Consider the following 14,684-nt stretch of genomic DNA (forward strand, 5'->3'; position numbering starts at 1 on the left):
CGCTGGTACGTAGCATTACCCCCGGCGGCCGAAGCACCGTCCCGGAGCTTTAAAGGTCGTTTTCGGAAGCGGTGTTGTAGGGCTTGAGCCGTGAAACGTGAACAATATCGCTGAACCGAACAGATGGCGATGGACAGATGGGGCCAATCTCATAGGTAGCAGGTGTTACCTGACGCAGTACACGGTAAGGTCCAGTGTAACGAGACAAAAGTTTTTCGGATAGGCCCACCCGACGATGAGGGGACCAGAGTAGCACCAAGGGCACCGGGAACGAAATGTGCGTCTCGATGAGTAGCATCGCACCGGCGTCGTTGTTTGGTTTGCGACGCCGTCAGCCGAGCGAGGGGCGAGCTGTCGGGCTTCGTCGGCTCGCGCGATTGCGTCTCGGGCATACTCGCTGGTGGACGAGGTGGAGGTAGGAATGATCGTGTCCAGCGGTAAAGTCGGCTCTCTTCCGTACAGGAGATAAGAAGGGGAAAAGCCCGCCGTGTCGTGACGCGATGAATTGTACGCAAAAGTTGCGTAGGGTAGGGCAACATCCCAGTCTCGGTGGTCCGGCGACACATACATAGCGAGCATGTCCGTAAGCGTGCGATTAAAGCGTTCTGTTAGCCCATTGGATTGAGGGTGGTATGCAGTGGTCAGTTTGTGCTGCGTAGAACAGGAACGTAAGATGTCGGCGATAACTTGAGACAGGAATTGACGGCCACGGTCTGTGATCAGTTGTCTTGGGGCACCGTGAACCAAGATAACGTCCCGTAGCAGAAAGTCAGCAACGTCGGTTGCACAACTTGTCGGTAGAGCTCGCGTGATCGCATAGAGTGTATCGTAATCTGTAGCCACTGCGGTCCATTTGTTTCCTATGGTTGAGACGGGAAAATGTCCAAGAAGGTCTAATCCAACGCGGTAAAAGGGTTCTGTGGGTATGTCCAGTGGTTTAAGATGGCCAGCGGGTAGCAGCGACGGTGTTTTGCGGCGTTGACATAACTCGCACGTGGCTACATAGCGGCGTACTGAGCGAGCAAGGCCTGGCCAAAAGAAACGGCTGCGTACGCGCTCGTATGTGCGAGAGACGCCGAGGTGTCCAGCTGTCGGCGCATCGTGAAGTTCAGCGAGGACACTGCGTCGTAAATGCTTAGGCACGACAATTTGAAGGTCAGGTCCGTCAGGTCGGAAATTTCGATGGTAGAGGACGCCCTCTTGAAGCACAAAGTGGCGAACAGAGGCGTCGTTTGGGAAAGATTTCGTGCGGGTGATGAGGTCAAGGAGCACGGGATCCCGTTTCTGTTCTTCCCCAATGTGAACCAAATTGGACACTGAGAATATGGAGCAGATCGTGTTGGCGTCAGTGTCATCAGGATCGTCGACAGGGTACCGGGAGAGGCAGTCGGCATCCTGGTGCATGCGGCCAGATTTGTACACGACTGAGTAGGAGAACTCTTGGAGGCGCAAAGCCCAGCGACCAAGACGCCCTGAGGGGTCTTTAAGAGAGTTCAGCCAGCAGAGCGCGTGGTGGTCGGTAACGACCGAAAACGGGGGCCTGTATAGGTATGGCCTGAACTTGGCGACCGCCCAAACGAGAGTCAAACACTCCCGCTCTGTGATTGAATAATTACGTTCGGGGGCGGATAAGAGGCGGCTGGCGTATGCAATAACGCAGTCGTGGCCACGTTGGCGTTGAGCAAGCACGGCGCCGATGCCATGACCACTTGCATCCGTGCGGACCTCAGTAGGGGCAGCAGGGTCAAAGTGGGCCAAAATTGGAGGAGTAGTGAGGAGCGCGATGAGATTGGAGAACGCAGAAGACTCTTCTGAGCCCCATGTAAACGGGACGTCTTGCTTGAGGAGCTGCGTAAGAGGTCTCGCTATATCCGCAAAATTTTTCAAGAAGCGTCGAAAATACGAACATAGTCCGAGAAAGCTGCGGACATCCTTCACAGATCGTGGAACGGGAAAGTTCTTGACTGCGCTGATTTTCGCCGGGTCTGGCTGTACTCCGTTAGCGTCCACTAAATGGCCAAGTACTGTAATTTGGTCGCGGACAAAATGACATTTTGATGAGTTCAGCTGCAGGCCAGCACGGCGGAAGATGGCTAAGACGGCTGAGAGACGTTCTATATGAGTTTCAAATGTTGGGGAAAAAACAACGACATCGTCCAAGTAGCATAAACAGGTGGACCATTTAAATCCTCGGAGCAAAGAGTCCATCATTCGTTCAAAGGTGGCTGGGGCGTTACAAATGCCAAATGGCATGACCTTGAATTGATATAGGCCATCGGGGGTGATAAATGCCGTCTTTTCACGATCCATATCGTCCACCTCAATCTGCCAGTACCCGGAACGGAGGTCGATGGAAGAAAAATAGCGGGCACCATAGAGGCAGTCAAGGGCATGATCTGTGGCAGAGGGTAGACGTCTTTTTTTTGTAATTCTGTTTAGGTGGCGATAATCGACACAGAAACGCCATGTGCCGTCCTTTTTACGCACTAGCACGACAGGGGATGCCCAAGGACTGCAGGACGGCTCAATGATGTTCTTGGCGAGCATTCTGTCGACTTCAGCTTGGATAATTTGACGCTCAGTCGCCGACACGCGATATGGGCGCCTATGAATAGGAGGCTGGTCAGCTGTGTTGATGCGGTTACACCAGTAGCTTTTCCCAATGGACGGCCGCTGAGATCGAAAACGTCGACGTAGGACAGCAGAAGCTGGTGGAGCTCGTCAGTCTGCTGCGGCGTTAAGGTGCAAGCAATCATCGACCGTATGGCGCTGTCAGGACAAGGATTAGATTGTTGCTGGGCATGGGGATCGGACGGAGCGGTCACCGTGAGAGCAGCCATCGCGCTGTCTTCTAAGGTGGAAAGTAATGCCAAAGAGATGCCTTGCTGGAGCACTTGCGGTGTCAAACTAAAATTGACAACGGGAAGGCACGTGGAGTTCCCTGTGACAGAAAGAACCGTGTGTGGTAGCGTAATACCACGACTTATCAGGACATCGGTGATAGGGGTCAGTACATAGTCGCCGTCGGGAACTGGTGGTGTTGCGACAAATTCGACATAGGTCAGTAGGTCAGTGTTTGGGGTGAGAGGCGAGCGTATCCGGCAGTGCAGAGGCGACTCGGCCGGGGCACAGGAGGGTCGATCATGGGCAAGTGGAGACGGAGCGTACTGGCCGAGCAGTCAATGAGGGCAGAATGCGCAGACAAGAAGTCGTGGCCTAGGATGACATCATGGGGACATTGCTCAAGGACGGCGAAGAGGACAACTGTGTGGCGATCAGCAATGCTTACTTGAGCGGAGCACATTCCCACGACAGATGCTGTTCCGCCGTCGGCAACACGGACAAATGGAGTCGTCGCAGGTGTGAGAACTTTCTTGAGCTTGCGTCTAAAATCAGTGTTCATAACGGAAACTTGAGCGCCAGTGTCGACTAGAGCTGTCACAGGCACTCCGTCGACTTGTACGTCAATAAGGTTCCGTTTCGTCGGTATGGTCAGTAGAGGATTTTCGCTTGGTCCGATTGATGCAGCGCCACCTCCAGGGGCTGCAGCATTTAGTTTTCCGTCGGCGAACGTCGTGGGGGAGCGGGGGAAGGTGGTCGTCGGGGCTGAGGCGAACGGGACTGGCGACGGTGGGGTGAGGGAGAGCGGGAGTAGTGGGGATCGTGGGGGGCAAAGTGGTCCTGATGGGAAGAGTAGGCCTGAGGGGCAAAGTGGGCCGGAGGGGCGTAGTAGGCCGGAGGGGCGAAGTGGGCTGGAGGGGCGAAGTGGGCAGGAGGGGCAGAGTGGTCTGGGCTGGTTGCAGAACGAGGAGCGGGACGATTATTGAAGGAAGGCGGGAAATTTTGTGCAGGAGGACCCTAGCGACTTCGGCAATGACGAGATATGTGTCCTATTCGGTGACAGTAGAAGCATATGGGCGTGTCATCAGGTGTTCTCCATTCGGACGGATTACGGAACGCTGGTGACGAGCCAGACGGGATAATTAGGACAAGAAAAGACGCTCGGCGTTTTCGATGAGGCGCGAAAGCTTTACAAACGCCTTGTGGAAAGGATAATAAAGCCATCTGTGCTACGACAGCATGATGAAGTAAGCGTCTGCGACCTTGATCTAATGAAACTTGAGTTAATCTTCGTAGGCCTAGACGACGTGGATTTTGGTGGCAGCTTGACTGACCACGTCAGCAATATACGACTCACAACTGAAGAGTAACACTCACTCAAACGACGTTGTTTTAGGGGCGAAGCTCCTTAAAGCGGCACCCGTTCGTCCCGGTCGTAGTGCGTAACCAGTCTTAACGCTAGTACCAGATCTTGACCTCCAAGGTGGTGCCGGTGGGAGATTTCTCCTGTGCGTTGTTGAACAATAAAAAATTCGCAGCGTGCACGTTAACTAAAAGCCGAATTCTTCTGTCTCTAATTCCCCATTAGCAGCCATTGGCATGTTCCAGTAGGAAACGTTAGTAGAAGTAGAAGTGTAAGTGTTAGATAAATGCCGACTTCTTCTGTCTCTCATTCCCATTAGCAGCCATTGTTTACCTCCAAGGTAGTGCCTGGTGAGATTTCTCCTGTGCGTGATTAAACAATAAAAATTTTGTTCAAAACGCCGTTGACTGATGAAATAAACCAACGAAAGACGCCAGATGTTTTCTAAAAGCAAAACGAAAAGACGCCAGATGTTTCTAAAGCAAAACGAAAAGACGCCAGCTGCTTAACGAAAGACGCCGGATGTTTCTCCTCTCCTACGGTCCCCTATTTCTCCTGTGCGTGATTAAACAATGAAAATTCACCGCGTACATGTAAAATTAAAGTGAGCTGCAAGTCGTCATAACACTCATCGAACCTTTAGTATAAACGCGCCCGATCTCACGTCGGTGATGATGTACTGGGCAGAATTCACGGAAGATTCACGGTTTACCGATGAACCTCCGCAGCTTCGCCCACTCATCATCATTCACTCCGTGGATATGCTGTGATTTTTGCAGTTCTTAAGGATTGTGCATCTGATTTTTCAGAAATGTCTTCCGAATGCTATACGTCTTTGGTGCGGAAGCTGAGAGCCATTAGTCCGTCATCTGTTCTAGGGCCGAATGCGACGAATGTTTTGAGAACCTTACCAAAAGACGTATTTGGTTGCCCCGAGCATCGCACTGAGGAGCAAGTACGGCACCTTCGTCAAGTTGAGGATGTGAATGCCGACATGCCATCAATGGAATTATGAAACAAATATACACCTACCGGGACGCATCAGGCGCTAATCCTATGCAATACATTGCAGACGGCGCGTTCAAACTCCTTGTCCTCAGAAGCGGAACGAGTGTTTTCTGCTGTGGCTCTTACAAAGAATGTTCCACGAATTTCTCCTCGCGATTATCAAGATCAAATTTGGACTGCGTCTGAAAGGTGTTACAAGCTCTACATTTACAGTGCCGCAAAGTATGCTGGCTAAGTGAACGCTAATATGTGCACTTGACTGTCGGTGCAGCATAATTGCCAATTTTCTAGTCCTAATGCCTCCTCGAGGAAGTCACTTCTTTTTTTTTACTATATTGTGATGTGATAAACATTTCTGTGGTGTATATTTTTGTATATTTAAGTGTCAGAACGTAGTGCAAATTCAGTTAGCCTGAAATCACGTTTGGCTACTTTTCTGGCTCCAAAATAAAGTAACGGCTGCTAGTTGGCTACTGTTCTGGCTACTTTGCTTAATTTCGTGGCTCTTTTTTTCTTCGAGGATCTGGCAACCCTGGTCTTTTGGAATGCGTCGCGTTGGTTGCGCGGGTTGCGTCAGTTGCCTATCATGAAGTTTTAAGTTTTATGTTCGAACAAAAGTCACGCTTGGAGGGCGGAATATTCATGGAGCTGCGGATATGGACAACGTGCGCCCATTAACGGTGAGTGTACTGCTTTCGTAGGTACTAATTAGACAGCTTTACCTGGCCGTCTGCAGCAGCTCTGTCGAAGTTATCTGCCAGCCATTTCCAACAGCAGCCTGCGTCCGCGGGGCTGTTGCGGATGCCAAACTAAAGCTGTCAGTTAACGGGTTGACACCGTTATGCGCGTTGCTGTACAAGCTCCCATAAAGTGAGCGATGCAAACAATTATCAAGGGTCATTTTTTGCTGATCGCATATTGTGTCTGCACTGCTTAAGGTGCAAGATGTCGTTTTGAGATGCGCTTTAGTCTACTTTCTAACACTTCCATCAACCTTGAGTGTGCAGCGTGCTTAGATGCACTATATATTATGGTTTTTCTTGGCTTAAAGACGGTAGCTTGAGGTTCAGATATAGTAGCATGCTTCCAGTACGTACGCGTTAGTCACTTAAGTTGACACGTCTCGCCGATAAGGTGAAAAAGCTAGAGACTTTCGATGGCGCGCGTTGTTGCGGCCGCCGCCGTGCACTATTTTCCTTCGTTTCTGTTTGCTGTTTTCGCGGTTTGCCAACATCTGCGATGACGCTATAACAGATTCAAGTGAGTGTACGTGATTGTGGGAGTTATGTGCGCTAATCCTAGCACATTACATGTCTGATCTCGACGTAGACGGCGTCCGCGCGCGCTTGGTGTCGTTCGGGCGCTCGTACTCGAATGTGTTTGCTGAGTACTTAAGGATGAGTTACGTTTGTAAAACATGCGGTCAGTAACCGCTCAGGGCGTGCCCCTGACTGCCGGAGGATGTGCTTGGGTGTCGGAATATGCCGGCGCTAAGCCTTGCTTATTCTGGAACCAAATTTTGAAGCAATTTTGCAAAAAAGAAGTGCTTTCATTCGCGCATAGCCAGTGCCTATTGCGAAACGATGTTCCCGCTGCCTTTTACGTGAAAATTTGTTTTCGTTCGTAAATTATTTCGAACGAAACACTCGTGACAGATGTGTGTGCAGTAACGGTGTGTTGAACGAATGGTGGTTTTAAATACAAATAAGCTGTGTGTATGCTTTGGTTATTCCCAGAATCTCGGATCATTTCTCCCGCCTCTTCACTCCAGTTGACAGCCACACTCGGGGAAACGAAGGTGTCCCTTGGTCTGGCGCCTCACCGCTCGTGATGGGAAAATCAGCGGCGGTGTTCGCCCTGTCAACCGAACGAGGCAGTCGGTCCTACATTTCCTCTGGTTGGACAAGACGACGTAGGAAAAGAGGTGAGTGGCACCCGCGCAAAGGAGCTTAAACCAATTTCGTTTGTTGTTTAAAAGAGACTCACATGATCTTGTGCTGCAAGTTTGTCGCCAAGTGACGTGTAACAGAAGCTACTATTTGCAAGTTGTGTTTTACACGATAACGGAAAAAAAGAAAACTTGGTTCCTTATCATGCCTGTTTGCATTTGTTGTTTTGCTATGAGCCTTCATTATGTCCGTCTGAACTACTAATTTGTGTAGATTTCGCAAACTTTTACTGCAATTTCATTTTCTCATCATAATATCACCTTCTGCTTTTCAGATACCGTTTTTATGGTGCTCACGCCGAACAGGAGCGACAGCATAGCAAGTCACAAGTCTGCTGTCTCCAACCGTCACCACTTTTTGATTTATTCTTAACCATAAGGAATAAAGATTGAAACGTGATGCCGATTTCTGCAGTTTATTTTGCACCATATTACACTATGCACATCAGTCACACATTTTAGTTGGCTATACTCATACAAGCATGTAAATGATGAATACCTAAACTTCTTAATTGGGAATCACAGACCATCATTTCGCGCTTTCTATATTACTTTGCTGCGAAAGGTGTGTTGTTTTGACGAGTTTTATTAAAGTAATGCTAAAACTGAACTATTCTTTTTTTGCAGTCGCTGGGCATAACGGCAAGTATTATTGGACTTGCTTAAAATGAATACTTCACTATTTTCAACAGTAGTCGCGCAAAAGTAGAGCAAGGATCAAATGAGTAGCTTAAAATAGTTGTGGAGTCGCTTGACGATTCGGTGTGGGTCACTTGACCCCCGTTGGAGTGTTACCGGCAAGAGTCGTCTGGCTCCCTATAAATGGTAACGTGATCCTTCGGATAAGAGTGCTGCCACTCTGCCTAGAGGGTCAGGGAACTCTCCCAGAGCGCGCCGACACTGACCCACCAAGAGAGTCACCGTGACTCTTTAAAGAGCGTCCTATATGTGGCAAGTCAGAACTCTCCGAAAAGAGTCACGTATACGCATTTTTTTTCTTAGAGTGTAGCTGGGTGCACATCGCAGTCTTACCAGGCACGTCGACAACACTGGCGTTTAAAGGGTAACTTATGGTCTGACCTAACGTCAGCCCTCATGTTTGAGTACATACGTCAGTACTATCGAAACTAAGTGCACTTTATGGTGCAGTCATGTGAATATCATACGTAACGTTCGTTAATATATTCTTCAAGGGTCGAGCAATGCTTCAATATAGCTTGCTGAATCATAGGAACACAAATGTAACGTTTATTAGACTGGCATAAAAGCGGAGCCAACACTGAAACAACGGACGTTACTCTGATATGACATCTGTATCGTAGCAGTACATATGTAGTGTTTATTGCTTTCTTGTAAAATTAGATAGCCAGCATCATAACCACAATGGACGTTGCACCGACATTACGCTTCCATAGGCTGTTTCTCCAAACCAGTTTATAGACCTGGCGTGGCTCTGTGGTAGAATACGTGATTACCACGCAGAAAGCTTAGGTTCGATTCCATTCGTCGGGTCAACGCTGCCGATGTCGGTTTTTCTTAATGCTCTCGCTTATAAATTACGAATGTCTGCTCTCGCCGTTCTTGTGTATATATAAACTGTCAATCACCTGTGGCGCATACCCGTACACCGCGGCCCCGTGGTAAACAGATATGTGCCACACGTGCCTGGAGGAAAGGGTTTGACGACGTATTCGACAGTATTTTCATGTTATGCATATCATGAACCGACAGTAATATTCCTGATATCATCTTACCCTTCCATGCCAATTTTGGTCTACACCAAGCTAAGGAGGCGATCATGAGAGCACCCAGACGTAGGCGGCTAGATAAATAGATAGATGGATAGATAGAAAGAAAGAAACGCTCGAAGTGCTAAAGGTTCGCTAAGAAATGCTTCGCATTTAATAATAACCCCTTTTGTGATGCAACGCCGTTATTACTTCTAACGTTACATTTATCCAATCATAGGCCAGCGCTCATCTTTGTCATTTCCGCCCGCAATAGTTCTGGCGAGCGCCACTACGCGTTGATGTGGTCGGCAGTGGTGTAGGGGCTTCAAACAAAAATGTTGGAGGGCCCCGTTAAGAAACGAACTGTTTCTTATAGCAAACACCATGTAAAGGTTTGCATAGACTGTTCAACACAGCACTCACCGATAGCCGCTGCAACATCCCACGTAAGTGGCTTGGCATGCAGGATTTCGCAAATGCGAAGCTCCATATCGGATGATGTCACAATTTCCCGCAAGTACGTCAACCGCGCCCCGTCATCTTCCATCTCCTGTCTCTTGGGTACAAAGCTTTCGAAGAGCTGCGCTTAAGAAAGTTGCAAGTTATTTCTGGCATTGCAATTGCTTATGTAACACTCGCCTGTGTAATACCGTATCTGCTCCCTTCCCTTCTTCGCCCTTGAATGTGTTAACATCTGGTGCCAAGAACTTACTCCTCGTATATGCAATCCTTATACAAAAGTTATTGCTTTTAAAGCTCATTTTTATTACCTTCTCGCTAGGAGTTCTTACTCTCTGTAATGCAGGAAATCTGTGCCGCAGGAAGCCGAGAAAATGTACCCTGTACAGTTGTAGCATAAATCAAGGGGACATTCCGCAAGTCTTCCGTGCATTAAACAACGCAAGCCACAAAAGTCTACGAATGTTACAATGTGTTCAACCCTAAGCGCTCTGGATTGTGTAGGCTTGCCGCCGAGTGCGCCCAAAGTGGCTTTCATAGCGACAGCCAGAGACCACCTCATCAAAACCGGCATTGATCTTGAAACACTAGGGGTGATACATATAAGGAATTTGCTCGGACTCGCCGCCACCACCTAGACTCTCTAGCGGCAGACAGACCACGCACCTCTTTTCGCCAAACGGTAACGGCGTATCGCTAGTTTCGGTTCGGGCAACATGGCGCCCGCCGCGAGACCTTCGATTCCTCCATGGTGCCCGACTCCGCCTAACACCAACCAGATGATACGTGGCATTAAGAAACAAGGCCGATTTTTCATAACACGTTCTCAAACAGATGGCAAGGAAACATATGTTTTTACATGTCACAATGAATGTTCATATTTTGCGGCATGGGTAGTTTATGACACGAAATCGAAAGAGTGAAAAGGATTGATTAACATTATTCACAGCATTACGTCTACAAAGTTCGCAGCGATAATACGCAGATTTAATGAACTTCATAAACGCTTGTTTTGTGCTGTTAAACCGAATCAATAAGAAGAAATGAATTAGTAATAATTTAATAGGAGCGGGTCTCTGGTAGTGACTACTAAAATTTTAATGCTGACTAAGACGAAAACTTCACAAGCCCCATCAGAAGCAAAAAATGACTGCCGGCGTTAGCGTCGTCTTCGAGATTTGGCGAGACCAGACGATAGATTGCGAGATCGGCGTTGGCGTCAACACAGATAATGCAAAAATACTAAGTAATGAAGTTCGGGAAAAACAACGTGAGACCCAAGCGAATGTGTGCGTGCAGTCGGCGTACCAAAAGACACACGACCTCAATGTAACATAACGCCGTAAATTACGTCACAGATCACCAGAGTTCGTGATGCCGTCGTGACATCACAATGCCGTCGTGACGTCACAACATGACGTGGCATGGTCACGTAATTGCACGACATCGTCGCTTAGTCAAAACCAGGCTGAGCACGGAAGCTGTGCAAAACCATGTGAGATGGAGCAAGCTTTCAATGCCTCCGATCCTGGAGGCAGTGCCACACCACGTTTGGCGCAGAAAGCTTTAGAAGGGGAGGGGGGGAGGAGGATCAATACACAGACGGAGAAGAAACTTTTGAAGTGAACTATGGGTCACCGGAGTTCACTTAACCCAAGAGGATCTAAATCTGTTGTCCTGAGGCAGTGTAGCTAACGCGTGCGCAACGCAAGCTCTTTACACCTTGAAACAATATATGAAAAAAGGTTATGTGGTTTTGGAATTCGGGAGAAATCGGGTTTCACCCGCTTCTCCTGAATCATGTTAGGCACGTATTATTCCGGTGTAATCTAGTTTTACCCGAAAACGAACAACTCTATATATAAATAGCGGAAAAAGTTTATGAATTTGTACACGTCAAATATATAGCATCCACAATAAATGTGTAAATTCGTGTAAAATCATATGTTTAATGCTTATAAAGTATAAATGCGATCTTAAGTTACCTGCTTAGCATTCACTAGGTATAACAGCATGTTTTCAAAGATTATAATGTATCTTTTCAGTTTTCCCTGTGTACAACAGTATGTAATGAAAGATTATAACGTTGTGGCAATATTATCATACATTTCACTTTACGAATCTACAATTAACTACTAACATGAGCAGCAAAATTTCAAATACTACCATTCTGATATAAGCAAATCAGTGTAGAAACACTTTGGCGGCACGAAAATTGCTAGCAATAAATATGAGACTGCACTACCATTGAATGTTAAAAAAATAAATGAAATAGCATTTTTTCAGGGACCTCTTCATGGCCACCATCTCAGGGCTCTAGAACGCCGTGAAGCTGAGTAAAAAAAAGCCGGCAGATCCCACGCATTGTGGGAATCGATGTAATGCGAAGCAGCCAGCAAAGAGCTGCATACATCGTCTTGTATGTCATTGAGGAAAATGCGTGTCATGGTTTTCATGTTAACTCCTATTATTTATGTTCGTCACACATAACGTCGCGCAATACCAACTTCGGGGTCGATCAAGCTAGAGAAACGGCCGCCAGCGCCCCATGAGCGTGGCACGCAAGTCATGCTGTACATGACATACGTGTCATGACTTTCATGTTAACTCGTGTTATTATGTTCGTCACATAGTCACGTCGCGCAATACCAATTTCGGGGCACATCAAGCTAGCGAAACGGCCGCCAGCGCCCCATGAGCGTGGCACGTAAGTCATGCTGTACGTGACATGCGTGTCATGATTTTCATGTTAACTCGTGTTTTTATGTTCGCCACACAGTCACGTCGCGCAATACCAATTTCGGGGTAAAGCAAGCTAGCGAAATGGCCGCCAGCGCTCCATGAGCGTGGCACGTAAGTCATGCTGTACATGACATGCGTGTCATGATTTTCATGTTAACTCGTGTTATTTATGTTCGTTACACGGTCACGTCGCAAGATACCAATTTTGGTGTATATCAAACTAGCGAAACGGCCGCCAGCGCATCATGAGCGTAGCATGTAAATCATGCTGTACATGACATGCGTGTCATGATTTTCATGTTATGACTTGTCATTTATGTTCGTCATACAGTCATGTTACGCCATACCAATTTTGGTGCACATTCGATGAACCAAGCGACCAGGAGAGCACAAAGTCGTAGGCGGATAGATAGATAGATAGATAGATAGATAGATAGATAGATAGATAGATAGATAGATAGATAGATAGATAGATAGATAGATAGATAGATAGATAGATAGATAGATAGATAGATAGATAGATAGATAGATAGATACGCTCAAAGTCGCAGAAGTTCGCTAAGAAATGCTTCGCATTTTAAAAAACCGTGACATCACGAGAGGTAGCTATGATTCAAGAAGCGAATTGATAAAGATCAGATGAAAAACGGGCATCTTCAGAGCATCGAACGATCCGAATGTGATGAAAAAGTGCACTGACGTATACCTGCCCGCCATGTCCAGGAACTAGCATAAAGAAATGCTTTTGTCTGTGAATTCACTTGAGGAGTATGTGTAGTAGAATGCTAGGCGTGGAGTACAACAGGAAACTCACCTCTTTATGCTTGCGCCAACGATCGAGACGTGCCAGCTTCATCCAAGGTATTCTCGAACGGGACCAGGCTGGGAAGACGAGAACACACTCTGCGCCTGACGATAGGAGGCCGGACACCAGGGGCGTAGCCAGAAATTTTTTTCGGGGGGGGGGGTTCAACCATACTTTATGTATGTTCGTGCGTGCGTTTGTATGTGTGCGTGCCTATATACGTAAGCAAAATTGAAAAATTTCGGGGGGGGTTTAAACCCCCCCAACCCCCCCCCCCCCCCTTGGCTACGCCCCTGCCGGACACGTTTTTCATTGCGTGGTCCTGATCTCAAACCCAGTTGAGACAGAAGAAGGAGTAGATACGATCGAAAGTGCCATACTTGACAGCAAAGTCAGCGACATTGCCACTGATGTCCAGACGGTCGTACTTGATGCGAGGATGTGCGAACATTTGGCGAGCGTACGACAGCATCTCCTCCGAGGAGTCAACGGCGATGATTCTGGCACGTGGTGGGCATCTTGGTAGAAGGCACCGAAGCGTGAAATCTCCCGTACCACAGCCTAGATCCATGAACTGCAACTTCCTATCGTACCTGTGTTCTAAATCATTTTCGACCACGTCCAATACATTAAGGCTGAAATTACGCTGGTCTTCGTTATTCCTCGCGTAAGACCCAGGATCGCACCTGGTATCTTCGCAGCTCGGTTTGCTTATGTTCGAGAGAGACATTTTTCGAAGGCCACTCCTGTAATGTATGAAGGGAGTGAATTTTTTTATTGCTTTGTCAATAATAATATTTCATAATAAAACTTTTCGCGATAGACAATTATTAGTGCTCTGTACCACGTGGTAGGCTGCAAATGGTTGGGTAAATTATTGCCTATAGGGTAAAAGATCGAATAAAGTAATAAGTGCTCTGATCAAAATGTGCATTGGTACTGACCCACGCAGTTAGTATTGGTTCCGAAATGCTGCGCCAATATCGGCACCCCTTTCATGGCGAAGAAAGAGTGATTCGGTCGGTCACGCACTTGCCTAAGACGACTGGGAGACGGTAGCCATCTACTTTTTCTACCCAGTCGACCGCACTGACCCCCCCCCCCCTTTCCCATAAAAAAACATTGCACCCGACGTGGGTTTGCAGTCTAATTTCACCAAATGACAATGGCAAAAGTGACAGCACGTTATCTGACGTTGTAGTGATGTCATGACGTGATTTTGCATTACTCGTGTTGACGCAAACGCCACCGACGGTCGCTTTTCGAAGTTTATAAGGCGTCTAAGCCTTTCGACTTAATGAGAGAAGGAGCATAATTACCTCTATGAATGCATATTCCCCGATTGAAAATCGTGGGTTGGTGGATGCTAGAATTCTTTGTGGTTTCATCGGCTAACCTAAATGAAACATTTTTTCTTGTGTACGGATGCAACAGCCAAGGGAGCCACCAACTTTCCGTGGATCGCCGTTTGAAGACCCGGAGAGCTGGCTGGAGACGTACGAGCGAGTCGCCGCCTTCAACAACTGGGACACTGAAGAGAAGCTGCGCCACGTCTACTTCTACTTAGAAGACGCCGCGAAGACGTGGTTCGAAAACCATGAATCGAGCCTTCAATCCTGGGACCTCTTTCCGACCACGTTCCTCAATACCTTCGCGAGCATCGTCCGCAAGGAAAAGGCCGCTGCTTTGCTGGAGACAAGAGCACAGCTACCGAATGAGACGGTCACTATCTACTCGGAAGAGATGACGCGACTTTTCCGCCTGGCCGATGCTGCCATGAAAAAAATT

The sequence above is a fragment of the Rhipicephalus sanguineus genome, chromosome 7 (assembly GCF_013339695.2).
Source record: "Rhipicephalus sanguineus isolate Rsan-2018 chromosome 7, BIME_Rsan_1.4, whole genome shotgun sequence".
NCBI classification, from domain to species: Eukaryota; Metazoa; Arthropoda; class Arachnida; order Ixodida; family Ixodidae; genus Rhipicephalus; species Rhipicephalus sanguineus.